General features: G+C 39.9%; 1 long non-coding RNA gene across 1 annotated transcript; it reads right to left on the bottom strand.

Annotated features, from left to right (window-relative positions):
* Nucleotides 1-973: 973 nt before the first annotated feature.
* On the bottom strand, nt 974-9932 carry LOC124661884. Its single transcript, XR_006990324.1, has 4 exons — nt 9884-9932; nt 6339-6580; nt 6144-6261; nt 974-2643 (listed from the first exon to the last, which is right to left on the bottom strand). It is a non-coding gene; the product is annotated as an uncharacterized LOC124661884 (long non-coding RNA).
* Nucleotides 9933-16507: the final 6575 nt, after the last annotated feature.

Here is a 16507-nt window from a genome sequence, read left to right as displayed (position 1 = left end):
AGCTGCATCATTATTACACTGGCAACACTACAATAAGAAGCCCTTGGTCTTCAAAACAGAGCAGATTCATCCATTGGCCCATGCAAGTATGATCATAGACTATAACGTACCAAAAAAAAAACTTCCACAATATGCATTTGTTTTGGCCCAAATAGAAAGGAAATTAGTGTGTGCAATTTGCTGTCAGTTCATTCACCTTCACTGAAGGGCTATTGCTAGTTGAAACCCTCAATGGCGAATTTCCGTTCAAGGATGTGGTGATCTTATTTGAAGGAAATATGACTTAAAATTATCCTTGAAGGAAGAAGTTATAATTCACTGCCAACAGATAAAAACTGCTGGATATCAAAATTGTATCTTCTCAAGTTGGAGAGATACCCAAATAGGACACATGTGTGCTGACAAGAAACATACATGATTGCTCACCTCAGTATAACTCACTAACAATTATGTTCAGTACCGAAATAAACTCCACAAACCAAAGGAAAACATTGATAAATAAGATAGATACTCCCTCCTTCACAAAATACAAGGCGCCCTTAAATTCCACTGGTCAACAATTTATAACTTTGACTATGATTTATACCGTTAATATGTCTACAAAATTTGCATAAATATATATGAAATAGTGTAAGAGAGATTTGCAAGACGAACGCAACGATACCATTTATACATTTTGGAACACAGAGTATTTAAAAAAAAACTTGTGCATACAAAATGCTCAATCTCGCACAAGAAAAAAGTTTGAAGTAACCAAATCATTTTCAAAATATCATTGCCTAGAAAATGTCATTATGCCTGTGTGGGCATTGGAGGTGGACAAGTGGGCACGAGCCTTTTTCTGGGCAGGTAAATATACTATCAATGGAGGACAATGCCTAGTAGCTTGACAAGCGATTTGCAAACCCTTTTGCTTTGGAAGGCTTGGAGTGAAAAATCTACCATCACCTTGCAGACGAGATGGGAATGGTTGAGAAGGACGGATCAGAGCAGATCGTGGCAAGGTTTGCCAATGATGAAGGATGATGGCTAAGGTGTTCTGAAGTTTGGTCAGAATTAAGGTGGGCAATGGGAAACTATATCGTTTTGGGAGGATCGATGGATATATGGGCTTTCAGTACAAGAAATTGCTCCACAAGTGCTGCGGCTTGTTGACACTAGGAACATGAGTGACAGAACAGAGCATGATGGTCACAACGGCAATAGATGGATAGGAGACATGTCAGGTGAGCTATCTCAGGAGGGTTGCATGCAACGCGTGAGACTCTAGGTGCTAATCAACTGCATGCAGAGAGACAGAGATGTGTCAGATACTCAGATGAGTTTTCCTGGCTGTGCTCTGGTTCTGGCAACTACTCCTATGCGATGCTTTGTCAGGGATCAGAGAGGTTCCCCCTGTCAGATTGCATATGGAAGTCCAAGGCGCCTATGAAATGTATAAAAATTGTGTGGCATGCAGCTCAACATAGAATTTGGACTTCGGATTGAAGGGAGCGCGACGGCCTGCAAGACCAAAGTCATCCTATTTTGTCTGTCTTCAGGATGAGGATACTGCAGAGCACGTCTTGATTCAGTGCGCTTATGCTAGAGAGGTGTGGTACAACTGTCTAGTCAAGGCTGGGCGTCAGTCCCTACAACCCAACATGGATGATCAGCTGGAGGCTTGGTGGTTGCGAGCCAGAGCACGCTTTCACCGCAAAGAAAGAAGGGGCTTCGATGCCTTTGTGACTCTCACAGTTTGGTCACTATGGAAGCAACGGAATTCACATATATTCAACAACATTAGAGTGCAATGTACGGCTATGGAGTTGGCCAATAGGATTTTACATGAGATGAAGCACTGGAACATTGCAGGTTTTGGAGGGTGGCAAATCAGCGAGAGAGTAGCTTAGGCTAATTGGAGGGAGGAAGTTTCTGATCTTGCTGTTCGCAGCATTGTATCAGTTCTTGTAAAATAATACTTTCGCCTTCTATCAAAATAAGGTACGCGATTGCGTACTCTCGAAAAAAAAAGCAGGTTCATTTCCTAGACCATACAGCTCTTGTAAGTATGTTTGCTTCACCTATGTATTAATGAAAAGATGTGCAAATGACGAAATGTTGTTTGTGCATTCTAGAAGAATGGACATGAAACACTGTTCAACATACTAACTTGTAATGTTGTACATCACGCATATTCATTGATTTTGACAGGTCAGAAAACTCTGGATCAATACCAACTCATTCCTACCCAGTCTACTGATTTGAAGGGGATCCGATCCAGTCCAGGACCAGCAGGGTGAGAGGAGCATTCCAGCCTCAGCAGGAATAAACCTATTGACTTGAGTCTTTGCAAAACATGTGAACCAACGTTGAAATGAACAGAGAACCTACGGATATTCTATTAAAAAAAGAACGATGGATGTTCTTTAACAGTAAAATAATAATTACTAGTTGCTGCAGTATTCTGAGAATTAAACATTCATTAAGACTTTCCCAATGCAGGACCAAAAAAATATAAAGGTTAGCCTGGTACACCTCTACAGTATTGCAGATACAGTGAATCATGCAAATAATATAATAAATATCCAAAAGAAGTAAATACCTGCTACTTTAGGTCCATCAAGTGAAAACAAATGCCATTACTCTCCTGGTCAGCAAGCACTGCACGACAAAAAAAAGGATGGTTACAACGTGGAACTGAAAGCAAGATTAATCGTTCCAGTGAATTTATGCCTACTGGAAGAATTCAATCCAAGAACTTAAAAACAGCACCATATATCTTCTATCCTTGTTATGCGTCAGAAAAGATATAATGAAATTCACATCTTATAATTATGATGCTATATTAGCGTGCAAAATAACAAATCTCTTATGATTACTTCATATTTGCAATTTATAGGTAGGATAGAGAGATGGCAGACTCATGCTACATCCTATAGTTAATATTGTACCATTTATTTTACAGGTAGACCTCGCGTGATTACTTGTTGTAGTTCAACCAACTCATATTGCAGCATGAAAGAAAAAACTATCTGCAGATTACACTGCTTAAGTAAACCTTTAATTTGTTGATCTCGTTTACATTAAAGACACACCAGAAACTACCAGCGATAAGTATATTATTTGGATTCTGCATATAAATATACTGATCTAAAGGTGAAGAATGTGAAGAATGTGAGTTTATCACAGGAACCATTTCATGTGCAAGGAAGGAAATCACATGGAAGAAATGGCTAAAGAAGAAACAACAATAATGATTCTCTAATCATATTCGCATTGTACTTGAATTGAGAATGATATGGTAATGCTTAAATGTTAGATTTTTGTTTATGTAGATTTCTATAAATTCCTTTCCACGTATATTTAGAAATAAAAGGCTGTAACCTTTTTCTAGCCTTTGGCAGGCCAGCAAACAATGGCAGACACGACATGGCTTCCTCTTTTAAGATCACAAGTCAACTTAATTAGCTCCCAGCTATTAGCCAAAAAGTCATGAATCTATGGGTCTGACCTAGATAAGCAGTGCTAGCATGTTATATGCAGAGATAAGGCTAATACATGTCAAAATGGTTTTTGTCACAAATACTTACCATTTTTGTCTTTTCCAGAATATGTTTCATTAATGCCCTATTAATTTTTCAGCTCAAAAAATGCCCTATTAATTTCGTATGTGAAGTGGTGCTAGCTGTATGTACAACCAATAGTGGTAGACTTTACGAAAAAAACAAAGCATTAACTCAATCCTTGTTTTATCTGCATGCAGCTAACAGGGCAATATAGTCATCTTCTGCTTCTATATACTTTCCATACCATCCATTTAGAAAATCATTTATTAATTTTAACAAGTAACAAATCGTGTGCTTTTTGTTGGTACATCCATTCAACATTTGACATAATAGTCAGGTACACTTAGTTTGACACTTTAACAACAACGAAATTTAATCACAAGTATATACTCCCAAGAGTATAGAATCATTTGAAGACTAACTTGGCTTTAGTATTCCGATTATCACGATTGGGATATGCTCTGTGTGTTGCTTGTAAATAAGCTGAGGGATTTGCTTTTAGACTAATAGATTCACTTTACTTCCCCCCCAAAGTAAGTGTGTTTGTCCATACTTTAGATTGGATAGTAGTCATACTTTGTAATCTTCTCATATCTGTTTATTGCACTTGCCTCGTCTTGACCTGAACCTGTTTTGGTTCTAGGCGCTTTATCGAACTTTTCATTGTTTTTCTTCTCGACGTATTAACACACAAGTTTTTAAGACAGTAGGAGCATCCAATCGGTGCACACGCCATTCAAATTTTGTTCCAAATGATGCTAGTGGCACCAAAGGTGAATAATAGGTTTACAGTTGGAAAATATGAAACGTATTGTAAAAATGTGATCATCTTCTGTGGAACCAACCATAGCAACACGAAAAATGGAATGTTCAAACACCTAAGGTGCTACCAAGGACTGAGGCCGGGTCCAAACAGTGAAGGCAAGAGATAGGGCTTTTCCACGGTGGAGAAGATCACGGTCTTTTAAGATAACACCTTCAAGAAGGAGATCCTAACTGCAATGGCCCTCGCGGATTTAGTGCACCCAATCCAATCCATTAGGGGTTCCTGATAGTGAGATTCCTCTAGTCAAGTCTAAGGATGGCGTGCACGCAATAACGTTGCGGATCCGACAGTGGAGAGGATCAAAGCCAGGTCCAACCAACAAAGGCCAGATCAAGGGTTTTCGCCCCACAAATGAGGTACTAGTACACACGCATGACCATACCGTCGTTGCCGAATCCAATCAGCGAAGACCGCATTGGCAACAGCAGAGGAAACACCTTCAGGAAGGGGACAACGAACACACATCGCCATTGACCGATCCAACCAACAGATGCTAGGTCAAGGGTTTTTCAACTTGGAGGCATGAACTGGCCAGTGCTTGAAAACACCACAATATTCTCGGCGCCCGAGCCAACCAATGAAGGCTAGATACACATGCCAAGTTCCTAGAGTGCCACCAAAACATCACTAGGAACAGGTATCGGCCATGTAGCTGATTTTTTTTCTGAAAAAGGAGGCATGTAGCCCCGATGCCCGAGAATGCCACTCCATCCCCTCAAACAATGCCGCAGCTTCCGACCCTGCATATTGCACAAGAGCAACGAGAGGAAGGGAAACGAACAAGACAGGGCAAAGGAGGGGTTTCTGACACTGATAATGAGAAGAAACGGGGCTACAACCCTTTTAGAGAAGCTAGTATTGCATCTCCTGAGCCGCGCACGAACTGTTCAGGAGACTTACCCCTTCGTTACTTCAAACGTGTAAATTTAGAATGTAGATGTCGATACAGATACGTATTGCAAGTACACTGTAGGAAGAAGGGTAGACGCCAACGACATGAAGAAGGATTGGCTTTAGGGAAAGCGCAAACGACAAAAAGGCCATGAGAAGAATATGTGACAACTGGACCAGGCCACTGGATGCTAGCAGACGCTATTGTGAATGGCAGAAATATAGTTAGGACAGGGTAGAGAACTATGGGGTAAAGAGACAGGGGGAAAATACTACTTATAGGTTGAGAACCATGGATACAATGTCGACATGCTTTTATAACACTGGGTAACAAAACCAACTAAACCATGAGACGAACTCCGTAATAGACCCAGACTATTTCGACTTTCCTAATCTTCCCACTCTCATAACTGCCTAATTGCCACCCCCCATGATCTCAGTTTCCAACCTAGTCTTACTCAGCCTCAGCAGGGATTTTTCCTGCCTCACCTTAGTCCTGTCTTGGCGCCTCTCGTCTGTTGAAGATCAATTGCCATATCTTATGTTGTCAAATGTCAACTGTTTTCGTCTCATCATAGAGGATTACTTTGAGCTTACAGAAAACACTTAATTTGCAAAGAAAATTCTTATAAAGTCATAATAAAATATTAATCAAATCTGATGGCTCGAGAAAGATTATTCCATGGTTCTCCCACATTATCACAAATTCACAGTCCGCATACTTAAATTTCAAAAACTCCAACCGAAGATAGACACTTCATCAATAAAATAAGTACTAAACCACAGAAATCCAGATAGCATGCAAATATCCATAAACGAATATCTAGTAATACATGCTTATAGCACAGTCATGGCATTACATCTCACAAGGAGCTTACCATTTCAATGCCATGTTGTGCATTAAGCAAATCCATTTACTGTTGCGCTTGAACATGTCAAGCAATTGACAGGCAGACTTCAATGCAAAGTCTCCTTCCAAAACAGTTGCACTTGTCCCTGTAGCAGCAGATAGATAGAACAATGCTGGTTATTTTCTGCATGTGTCTGTGACCTAGAAGTTGTAAAATATGTACCTTCAGACACTCCTTGATTTGCACTTCATTCTGACATACATACTGTTCCATCGACTTTTCAGTTTCTGGAATCTGTTCTTGGTGGTAGTCAATTATCTTCTGAACTGCCCTGTGCACTGCTTCAAGGCGTTGAGCCTCAGTTAGAAGTTCTTGTCGAACATAACCTCTTGATGATTTCATCATATAATTCGTCAACATGAAGCGGAATTTTGTACGCACTCCATCTTTTCCACTTGAACTCACTGTTGAGCATACATATAGTTTTGTTAGTCTAGAATTAGTAGCTTGAAGTATGAAAATATAGACAGCTAATGCGCACGCAGAAAGGAAAAAAGAAGAGGACTTCATAATAACAGAAAAAATATACTGCATTACTAGATGAATCGGGGAGAGCTCAAAGGGGGAACATCAAGTTCCTTGTGAAATAGCAATAATTCTGTTCACACTGGAGCCAACGTTGTACAAAATTAAGATGCCTAAAATTCCTAAGTATAATAAATGATAAACATAGCATAAGTTTCTAAGCAGGAACAGTGAGCTGCCACACACACACGCAAAAAAAAAGGTCTGATCAATAGGTATACAATATAAAGACAAATAATGTTTTCCATCACATGTCGGCATCAAGCTATTACCTATGCATTTTCCCCATCTTAATAACTGAATCTCTTACATAGATCCAACAACAACAAAGCCTGTTTCCCAAGCAAGTTGGGGTTACATAGGTCCAAGCTATAAAATATTATTAGGTCAACTTACAACACAGTTGGTCAGCTCTCAACATTAAAAAGATGTTTCAAGAACTAATTTAGTACTAATGCAACATAAATATACGTTTAAATCAAGCCGGCATCAATACCATCCAGTCTTAATCCTGATTATGTTGCTTTTAGGAGAGTATGCAAGTCAGAGGTAAAATGAATTACTTAACAGGTAAATGTGGATGAAAATGGCTTTGTTGTTGTTGTTGTTGTTGTTGTTTGTTGGTTTGGGTTGCTCATCAAGCGTATCGCTCGATTGTTGTTGTTGTTGTAAATGTGGAGGAAATGTATCATCAGGATATTCCTCAAACCTCACAGGTGCAAGGAAAAAATCAACACAGGGTATAGTGCAAGGGTACTAATTCAAGCACATAACAGACCAGCTGTCAAGGCATGATGATAGGCCACCTGACTTAGGTTCTGGTCCATGAGAGGGATGCCTAGACCTTATGCATGTCTCTTCGTTTTGGTAACTTATAGTAGGTGTTCCTGTTGCAAAGTTATTTGGTTTTGGTCTGGTCGTCGCCATCATTGGTAGTTTGTATTTTGCCCCTTCTCGGCATTCTTTTTCTTCCGATGTGTGTTACAGAGAAAAAAAATAACAGCTGTCAGCTGGGTTAAACAATACTTGACAGATTCATTTTATACTGAAAAACAGTTACATATTCACGATGACCCAACCCAGGCACAGCCTACCTGGATAGACATGCAATATGTGGTACATCATCTTTGTGGAGTTTGGAACAAAGGATGCGTAACATGGCCAGGAAGTGAAGCATCGCAAAGATTCTGCCGTAACCACGCCTATGAAATCTGACCCCCCACCCCGACACAAATAAAATTTAAAAACAACTGGTGTACAAGGAGGTACTAGTTTTGGTTAAAGAAAAAACTACAGAGCGTTTTAGGGAATTCAAGTCCTGAGGTATAGACATGTAGTGTATACCCTGTCTTGTCAAAAATCCTATGCCCTTGAATCATGAAATTTGTAAATGTACAGTGCGTCACAAAACCATAAATGTATATGCTAAACAGACATGGGCTGATCAACCTAAGGCGCGAAGACATAATGTATTGATACATTGAGAGTACTATAGAATGCCATCCCTCCTTCCAATTATGCTCTTTCTTGCAATAACTCAGCTAACTCTATAAAAATCTCTTCTTCATACAAGTGAATCACAACAAAGTTGTTACTTATTGAATATTTGAATGCATGATGCCACAATATGATAGCTATTTGTACACTGCGCTATCCCCATTTGACAAATGACAATTGCCTGTTTACCAAAACTGTCTGCCATTTTTTCCAGTCAATCACCCTCGTTAAATAAAAAAAATATTTGAAAAGACACAAGAAACATATTGGCACTCATTCAGCATGTCTACGCAGTCTCAGTACATTAGCTTGCCACAACTACCTATTTTATAAAAGATTATTCTATAAAACACTAACTCTGCAGCGATTATTCATGACTAGCACTACCATTAAACAGCGCCGGTCATGGATTGTGAAAGGATTTTTTATAACAATAGCAATAAAGTGAATGCAACCAGTCAATTTATCATATTTGCTATCTCGTTCAACAAAACCACCACAAAAAGTATAATAATATTGCCATCTTCCCGATGCCCATTGGCAATTGATGTATCATCCTTGAAACGCTTCCAACTCTAGCACTATCAGAAGCTAATTGTTATGCTTAAATGAAACACATGCATTTGGATAGGCCAGCTGGGTGCTACAGAAGATAATTATGTTTCCAGAAGGGATCAACAGTTCAACATGAAAAAAAAACAGTTCAACATGTAATAAGTGAATCAGTAACTGCACCACATTGTCGTGCTCCACAAGGCATGGTTCCAATCACTTTTTGAGTAACTAAGTGACTTGATTAAATGAAGATAGTACAATCTACAATGGTATAAAGTAAACGAAACAAGCACGAGCAAAAGATACCTCAACAAAATAAACATTATATCAAGGCCCTTCAACCTCCGAAATCTCCATCTCTAACTTGTTTTGCTTTTACCCCCAGGGATCAAATCACATGAAAATATCACGAACAAGAATAAACACAATTTATTTCCAAAGGCACACCACGTGCATTTTTTCCCTTTATTTTCTTCTCTCACACACAATGCACAACCAGATGTGTATATAACTTTGTATGCACACACACACATGCTATCCTAGAACAAATCAGACACTATTTCCAAAGCAACAGGAGACCTAGAACAACAAGCACGTAGACTACCTTCAAGTTCAAGGCTTCAACATGGAAAACTAACTCAAACTTACTTCGGAACTAGTAAGTTTGGATTATTTATGTCAAATATAGCTCTATCCTTCGCATCTTTGTAGTAAGAGGCATGAATCTAAATCACCCTGGGTCGTAGCAGACAGGATCAAGGATTGTAGGGAGCGAAACGTAGTAGGTAGTGGTAGCCTCAGACGAGTAATATGTAATTTGTTGTTGGTGGTGTGTTTCAAGCGACCGTTTGTGGCGCTTGAAATTTTGTAAAACTATCTTCTATCTTAATATATAGATTCGCAGATCTCCTGTGATTTATTGAAAAAAACATCAAACAGTAGTAAACATCTCCTGCTACCTACCTACTGCAGTATCGAGTTTATGAACTATTAATCCACTTTATGCACACACATGACTCGGATTTGGAGATCTAAAAAAACACAAACAGATCGCGGATCTAACACATCAATTACAAGCCATGTAAGAACCAGGGGAAAGCAAGCAGATGGGCGCGTCACGATTGGCTTACCACGCGAGCGCGAAGCACCAGCCGAAACCCTAGCCCTCTTGACTGCCACGGGATGCTCAGCTTGCTCCACACTCCCGACCGCTAGCCCCCGCTCCCGGGAACGACGGCCTCCAGAACTGCCGCTGCCGCTGCCGCCAATGGTGCTCGCCATAGGGGTCCCCTGCTGCTGCGGTGAAGTTCGCCTGTATGGGGTGGGGTGAGTGTGTGTGTGAGGGCGGCGGCGGCGGCGGCGGCGCGGTGGGGAGAAGAACCTCGGGGCCTTTGTCCGCCTGAGCCTCGTGAGTCGTGACGAAGGGGTATGCAACTGTTGAATGAGTGCCAATATTACTGTACTGGACATAGCAAATCTAAGACAGTCAGTCCAAAGATATGGAACATGAAAAACCAATGTGCAAAACACATGTAAACATTTCGTGCAACAAACAAGAAACACATTTGCAACATGCAAAAAATCCCATCATACCTAGATGGGTGTCACATGACAACTATGCATGCAACAAATTACATGCGTTCTTGTTCCTAATGTCCGGGTCCCTCAAAAGAAACTTATGTCTCGGTTAGTAAAGTTTACGTCGTCTTAATGTTGCATGCTAAATCACATTTATTTGGATTTTATTTAAATTTGATAACATATCTATGAAGTTATGTCGTTGAATGTTAGATTAGTTCATTTTTTTGTTTTCCATAAAACGTGATAGTCGGTGATTTGGCGTTTTTGTCTTTCATTATATATGTCAATACGAAAAAGGTAGGCACGAAATAACCCCCTCTTTTATTAGTGAAGTTATATGTTATCGATTCACTTACATGTTGCCATCAACAATGAACACATGAACTTGTTGATTAAGCTTGTCGGCTTGCCCACGTCTGCCGAAGCCTGATCGGACAACCTCCATACCAATCCACTCAAGGGTGTCATCTTATTGAGTAAGCCAACATAAAGAGAGCTCGAATTTGAGGTTCTCCACTCAAGCTATGCCATGGGTTTGTCCATGGCAAGCTCGTCGGTCTTAACATGCAGTTGCACCAAAGAAGTGGCTATGACCGACTAGTCCAGAGCGCTCTAGTAGCGATGGTCAGTGCATCAAGGAGCCCAAGAGGTGGATGCCACACAAAGGAGTTGCGATTGAGGATGCACATAGGAGCAGCGTCCAACATATGTAAGAGATGAGTAGCAAATAGTAGGTACCATTGTGCGTGAATTGTCATCATGGTGGAGGCAGATGGCTAGAATGTGATAGGAGGAGCGGTGGAGACAAGTGATATCATAGGGTGGCTAATTTTTTCCCTTTCATCGACTGTTGTTTTTAATCACTTTTCTTTTAGTTATGTAATAAATATATGAGATAAAAACTAGGTGAATTAGTGATGATGGTTCTCTTAAAGTTTTAGCTCTTAAGCGATACTTCCAAAGGCCTTATGTCGAAGTTTCTAGATGCACGTTCGAGGTAACCAAGGAATTATCTCGAGATATATTTTGCATCAAGGGCAAACTAAACACTTGCTCATGTTGGTTTAATTATGACTTATGTGACAAAGATGACGAAATAAGGAGAAAACAGTAAAATTCACACACATGTTGGTAGTCTTGTTGTTCCTAATGCCCGGGTCCCACAAAAGAAACTTATGTCTCGGTTAGCAAAGTTTACGGTCGTCTTAATGTTGCATGCTAAATCACATTTATTTGGATTTTCTTTAACTTTGATGACATATCTATGAAGTTATATGTCGTTGAATGTTAGATTAGTTCATTTTTGTTTTCCATAAGACGTGATAGTCGGTGATTTGGCGCTTTTGTGTTTCATTATATATGTCAATACCAAAAAGGTAGGCACGAAACAACCCCCTCTTTTATTAGTGAAGTTATATGTTATCGTACAACAACACAAAAAAATGTAAGTTTTAGTATTTGTCCTTTTCAAAGAATTATAACTTCATTGGTGACAATGTTTGTTTCATTTCAATGTATGCCATCATGTTTTTAAAATAGGCAGTCGACGATAGGGATCTATGAATCGGCGTATCCAAGCTAGCCAAACCACATAAGCTCACTATTTTAGCATATGAACGACTCCAACTATATATGCACAATAAGTACTTTATAGGAATGTTTTATTTTCCTTTTGATTGGGCACTGGGCCTAGTGCAGGTCCAAAAATGGACCTGGGAAAACTAAAATAAATTATACTATATATATTGATCTTTTATAACTAAAAATTGGACGATTCCGAAGAGACGAGGGGGGAGGAGGATTACATCGGCACGGCGGTCGCTCAGCGACCACCTATATTCGGGATCTTCCTCCACGACATCTGAGCCTAGGCATCCAAGCTAGGAAAGAATACCACCCCGATCCCCTGCCCCACACACAGACATCCCCTAACCCCGTCAATCTATTGGGGTTTCGGTGATGCGATATGCATTTAAGGCTCTGTAATTTTGTTTATTTGTGTTGATGGGGATCCGGTTAAGGCGTGTATGCTATTAGGTCTTCATAAGTGTTGGTTAATGATGGCTGCAAGTACACATTTCAATTGTAGCTAGTTTTAAAATAAGAGTATCGAACCATGAGGAGCTACTAGTTAAGGTCTTAATGCCCTGTGTTGCTATTTATCCAAAATTACTTAAAAGATGTCTTAAATCCCAAGTGGGGTTTGGTTTGAATAAGTTTGTGTTTTGGTTTGTGATACGTCCAAAACGTATCTACTTTCCCGAACACTTTTGCTATTGTTTTGCCTCTAATTTGTGTATTTTGGATGCAACTAACACGGACTAACGCTGTTTTCAGCGAACCGCTCCGGTGTCTCGTTTTTGTGCAGAAATCCAACTTTCAGGAAAATCCTCGGAATTTATGCAGAAGGCCCTATTTTCCCAGAATACTGACGGAGCCAGAAGGACAAATCAGGTGGAGGCCCGAGGGCCCCACACCATAGGGCGGCGCGGCCCAGGGGGGCCCGCGCGGCCATGTGGTGTGGCCCCCTCGGCCGGCCTCCGACGCCCTCCTTCGGACTATAAATTGCCTTCGACCTAAAAACACATGGAGAGAAGTCGAAGTCGCCAGAAAGCCTCCAGAACGCCGCCACATCGCGAAACTCCGTCGCGGGAGCCAGAAGTCTCCGTTCTAGCACTCCGCCGGGACGGGGAATTGGAGGAGATCATCGCCATAATCACCGCCAACGCCTCTCCATCAACCAGCCATGTTTCCCCCATCCATGTGTGAGTAATTCCCCCGCTGTAGGCCGAAGGGGAAGGTAGGGATTGGATGAGATTGGTCATGTAATAGCATAAGATTGTTAGGGCATAGTGCCTAGTGTCCGTAATTGGTACTTAGATGATATTGTTGCAACTTGTTATGCTTAATGCTTATCACTAGGGCCCGAGTGCCATGATCTCAGATCTGAACATGTTATTGTTTCATCATGATATTCATTGTTTATTGATCTTACCTGCAAGTTGTATACACATGTCGCTGTCCGGAACCGATGGCCCCGAAGTGACAGAAATCGGGACAACCGGAGGGGATGGTAGTGATGTGAGGATCACATGTGTTCACGGAGTATTAATGCTTTGCTCCGGTACTCTATTAAAAGGAGTACCTTAATATCCGATAGATTCCCTTGAGGCCCGGCTGCCACCGGTCCGGTAGGACAAAAGATGTTGTGCAAGTTTCTCATTGCGAGCACGTACGACTATAATTGGAACACATGCCTATTGATTGCTTTGTACTTGGACACCGTTTTATTATTATCCGCAAATGCCCTGCTATGATTGTTACATGAGTTTCTCTCATCCATGCAACGCCCGTCATCCGTCCCCGTGCCTACGGTATTTTAATCCTGTTGTTTACTATAATCACTACTGCTGTCTTTGTTACTCACGCTCATCGTTATTTCACTACCGCTACTTGCTATAAAACCGTTACTACTCGATAAACTCTTGCGAGCAAGTCTGTTTCAGGTGCAGCTGAATTGACAACTCCGCTGTTAAGGCTTCCAAGTGTTCTTTGTCTCCCCTTGTGTCGAATCAATAAATTGGGTTATACTACCCGCGAAGACTGCTGCGATCCCCTATACTTGTGGGTCATCAAGACTGTTTTCTGGCGCCGTTGCCGGGGAGCATAGCTTTATTTGGAAGTTCACTTGGATTGATATTGTTCGCTGCAAATTCTCCATCATGGGTAAAGCTCGCGATTCTAAAGTCGCCATATTACCATCCACTACAAGAAAAGGTACAACCTGTGAGTACCTCTGCTACACTTGATTCACCATCTGTGATAAGTCAACTTGTTTCACCGCCACAAGCTTCGCTTGGTGGTACGTCTGCTGAATCTGAAAACTCTCATAATATTGATAATGTTTCTGCTGTGCTTGATGATAGTGGTTCATTGGGATCCTTTCTAGATGCTACAATTGCTAGGTCTAGACAAATTGAAAATGCTGAAACTCCTAATGAAAATGCCACTACACCTGTTAGTTCACTCGAACTTGATTATTCTAGTGATGATCCTGATGAGGATTATGTGGAGCTTAATGATGATTTAATTAATAGATGCAATGCTACTGCTGATGCAAGAAACATTAAAAAGTTTCTTACACAATATACTGTTAAACATAAGCTATCTCCTGATCCTGAATTTGCCACATCTCCTATATGCATTAAGGATAAAGATTATGATTTTTCTCTTGATTTATCTCATATAGCTATTGTAGAGAAAGCACCCTTTTGTGGTACTGAAAAAGAAAGTGTTGTAGAACACATGAATGAACTTTCTTCTATGAGTAGCTTGTTTTCTGATGATGTCAAGATGCGTACTTACTTTGTCATTAAGATTTTTCCTTTCTCATTAAAGGATGATGCTAAAACTTGGTATAATAATTTGCCTCCTGGTTCTATTAAAAGTCCATCTGACTTGCGTGATGTTTTCTTTCGGAAATACTTTCCTGCTAGTGCTCAACATATTGCTTTACAGAGAATTTATAGATTTGATCAGGGAGATGAAGAGAAATTGCCTGCGGCATGGGCAAGATTTTGTTCTCTTATCAGAGCTCGACCTGGACATGATTTGGAAAAGAATGATCTACTTGATATATTTTATAGTGGACTAACCATTGAATCTAGAGCATATTTGGATAGTTGTGTTGGTTGTGTTTTCAGGAAAAGGACTCCAGACGAAGCTGAAGATTTATTGGCTAGAATAAGCCGGAATCATGATGATTGGAATACACCTGAACCAACTCCAACGCCAATATTGAAGAAGAGGGGTTTAATTGAATTGAATGATGAAGATATGAGGGAAGCCAAGAAGTCTCTCAAAGAGAAAGGTATTAAATCCGAAGATGTGAAGAATCTACCTCCCATAGAAGAAATATGTGAGATAATTCCCCCTTCATCCATGATTGAGGTAAACTCCCTTCAGCGCTTTACTAGGGAAGATATTCCGTATTCAAAACCTCCTGCGCAATGCTTAGATGAGTTTGATAATTATATTGTTAAGCAAGAAAATTTTAATATGAGAGTAGAGAATCATCTAATGGAAAATTCTCAAGCTATTAGCAATTTGCATGATATTGTGGAGAGAACCTCTAATGATGTTAAGATGCTTGTTAAACATTTTCAAATGATTCAAACTCAAATTGATCAACTCACTAAAGTGCAAAATGACTTGCTAAAAAATAATTCTAAAGAGAAACATGCTTATGAATTAACAACTAGAGGTGGTGTCTCTACCCAGGATCCTCTATATCCTGAAGGGCATCCCAAAAGAATTGAACAAGATTCTCAACGCATTGAACCTAGTGCTCATTCTAAGAAGAAAAAGAAGAAGAAACATAAAAATGTTGTAGAATCCTCTGAACCTGTTAATGATCCTAATAGTATTTATATTTTCGATGCTGAAACTGAAAGTGGTAATGAACATGAAAATGATAATGATAATAATAAGAATGATGCTTCTGATAAAGAAGAGGTAGGAGATGAACCTGAAAAGCATGATAAAAATAAAAAGTATACTAAAGAAGATTTTATTGCTAAGAAACATGGTAATGAAAGAGAACCTTGGGTGCAAAAGCAAATGTCTTTTCCTGCTAAGAAACTAAAATCAAAGGAAGAAGAACACTATAATAAATTTTGTGATTGGATGAAACCTTTATTCTTGCAAATCCCTTTGACTGATGCTATTAAATTGCCTCCTTATTCGAAGTATATGAAAGATATTGTTACTAACAAAAGGAAAATCCCCAATGAGGAAATTTCCACTATGCTTGCTAATTACTCTTTCAATGGCAAAGTTCCAAAGAAGTTGGGCGACCCAGGATACCTACTATTCCTTGTTCTATTAAGAATAATTATGTTAAAGCTCGCTCTATGTGACTTGGGAGCCGGTGTTAGTGTTATGCCTTTTTCTCTTTATAAGAGACTTTATCTAGATAAGTTGATACCTACCGATATATCTTTGCAAATGGCTGATAAATCTACTCGCTATTCCTGTTGGTATATGTGAGGATGTTCCTGTTCAAGTTACTAATAAGCTGCTTGATATTAACTGATTTTGTTGTGTTGGAAATGCCTGAAGATGATAATATGTCTATTATTCTTGGGAGACCTTTTCTTAACACCGCAGGGGCT

Source organism: Lolium rigidum, chromosome 6 (assembly GCF_022539505.1).
Source record: "Lolium rigidum isolate FL_2022 chromosome 6, APGP_CSIRO_Lrig_0.1, whole genome shotgun sequence".
In the NCBI taxonomy this organism is placed as follows: domain Eukaryota; kingdom Viridiplantae; phylum Streptophyta; class Magnoliopsida; order Poales; family Poaceae; genus Lolium; species Lolium rigidum.
Note: the sequence above shows the minus strand (reverse complement) of the source record. Positions and strands in the feature narration are given on the sequence as shown.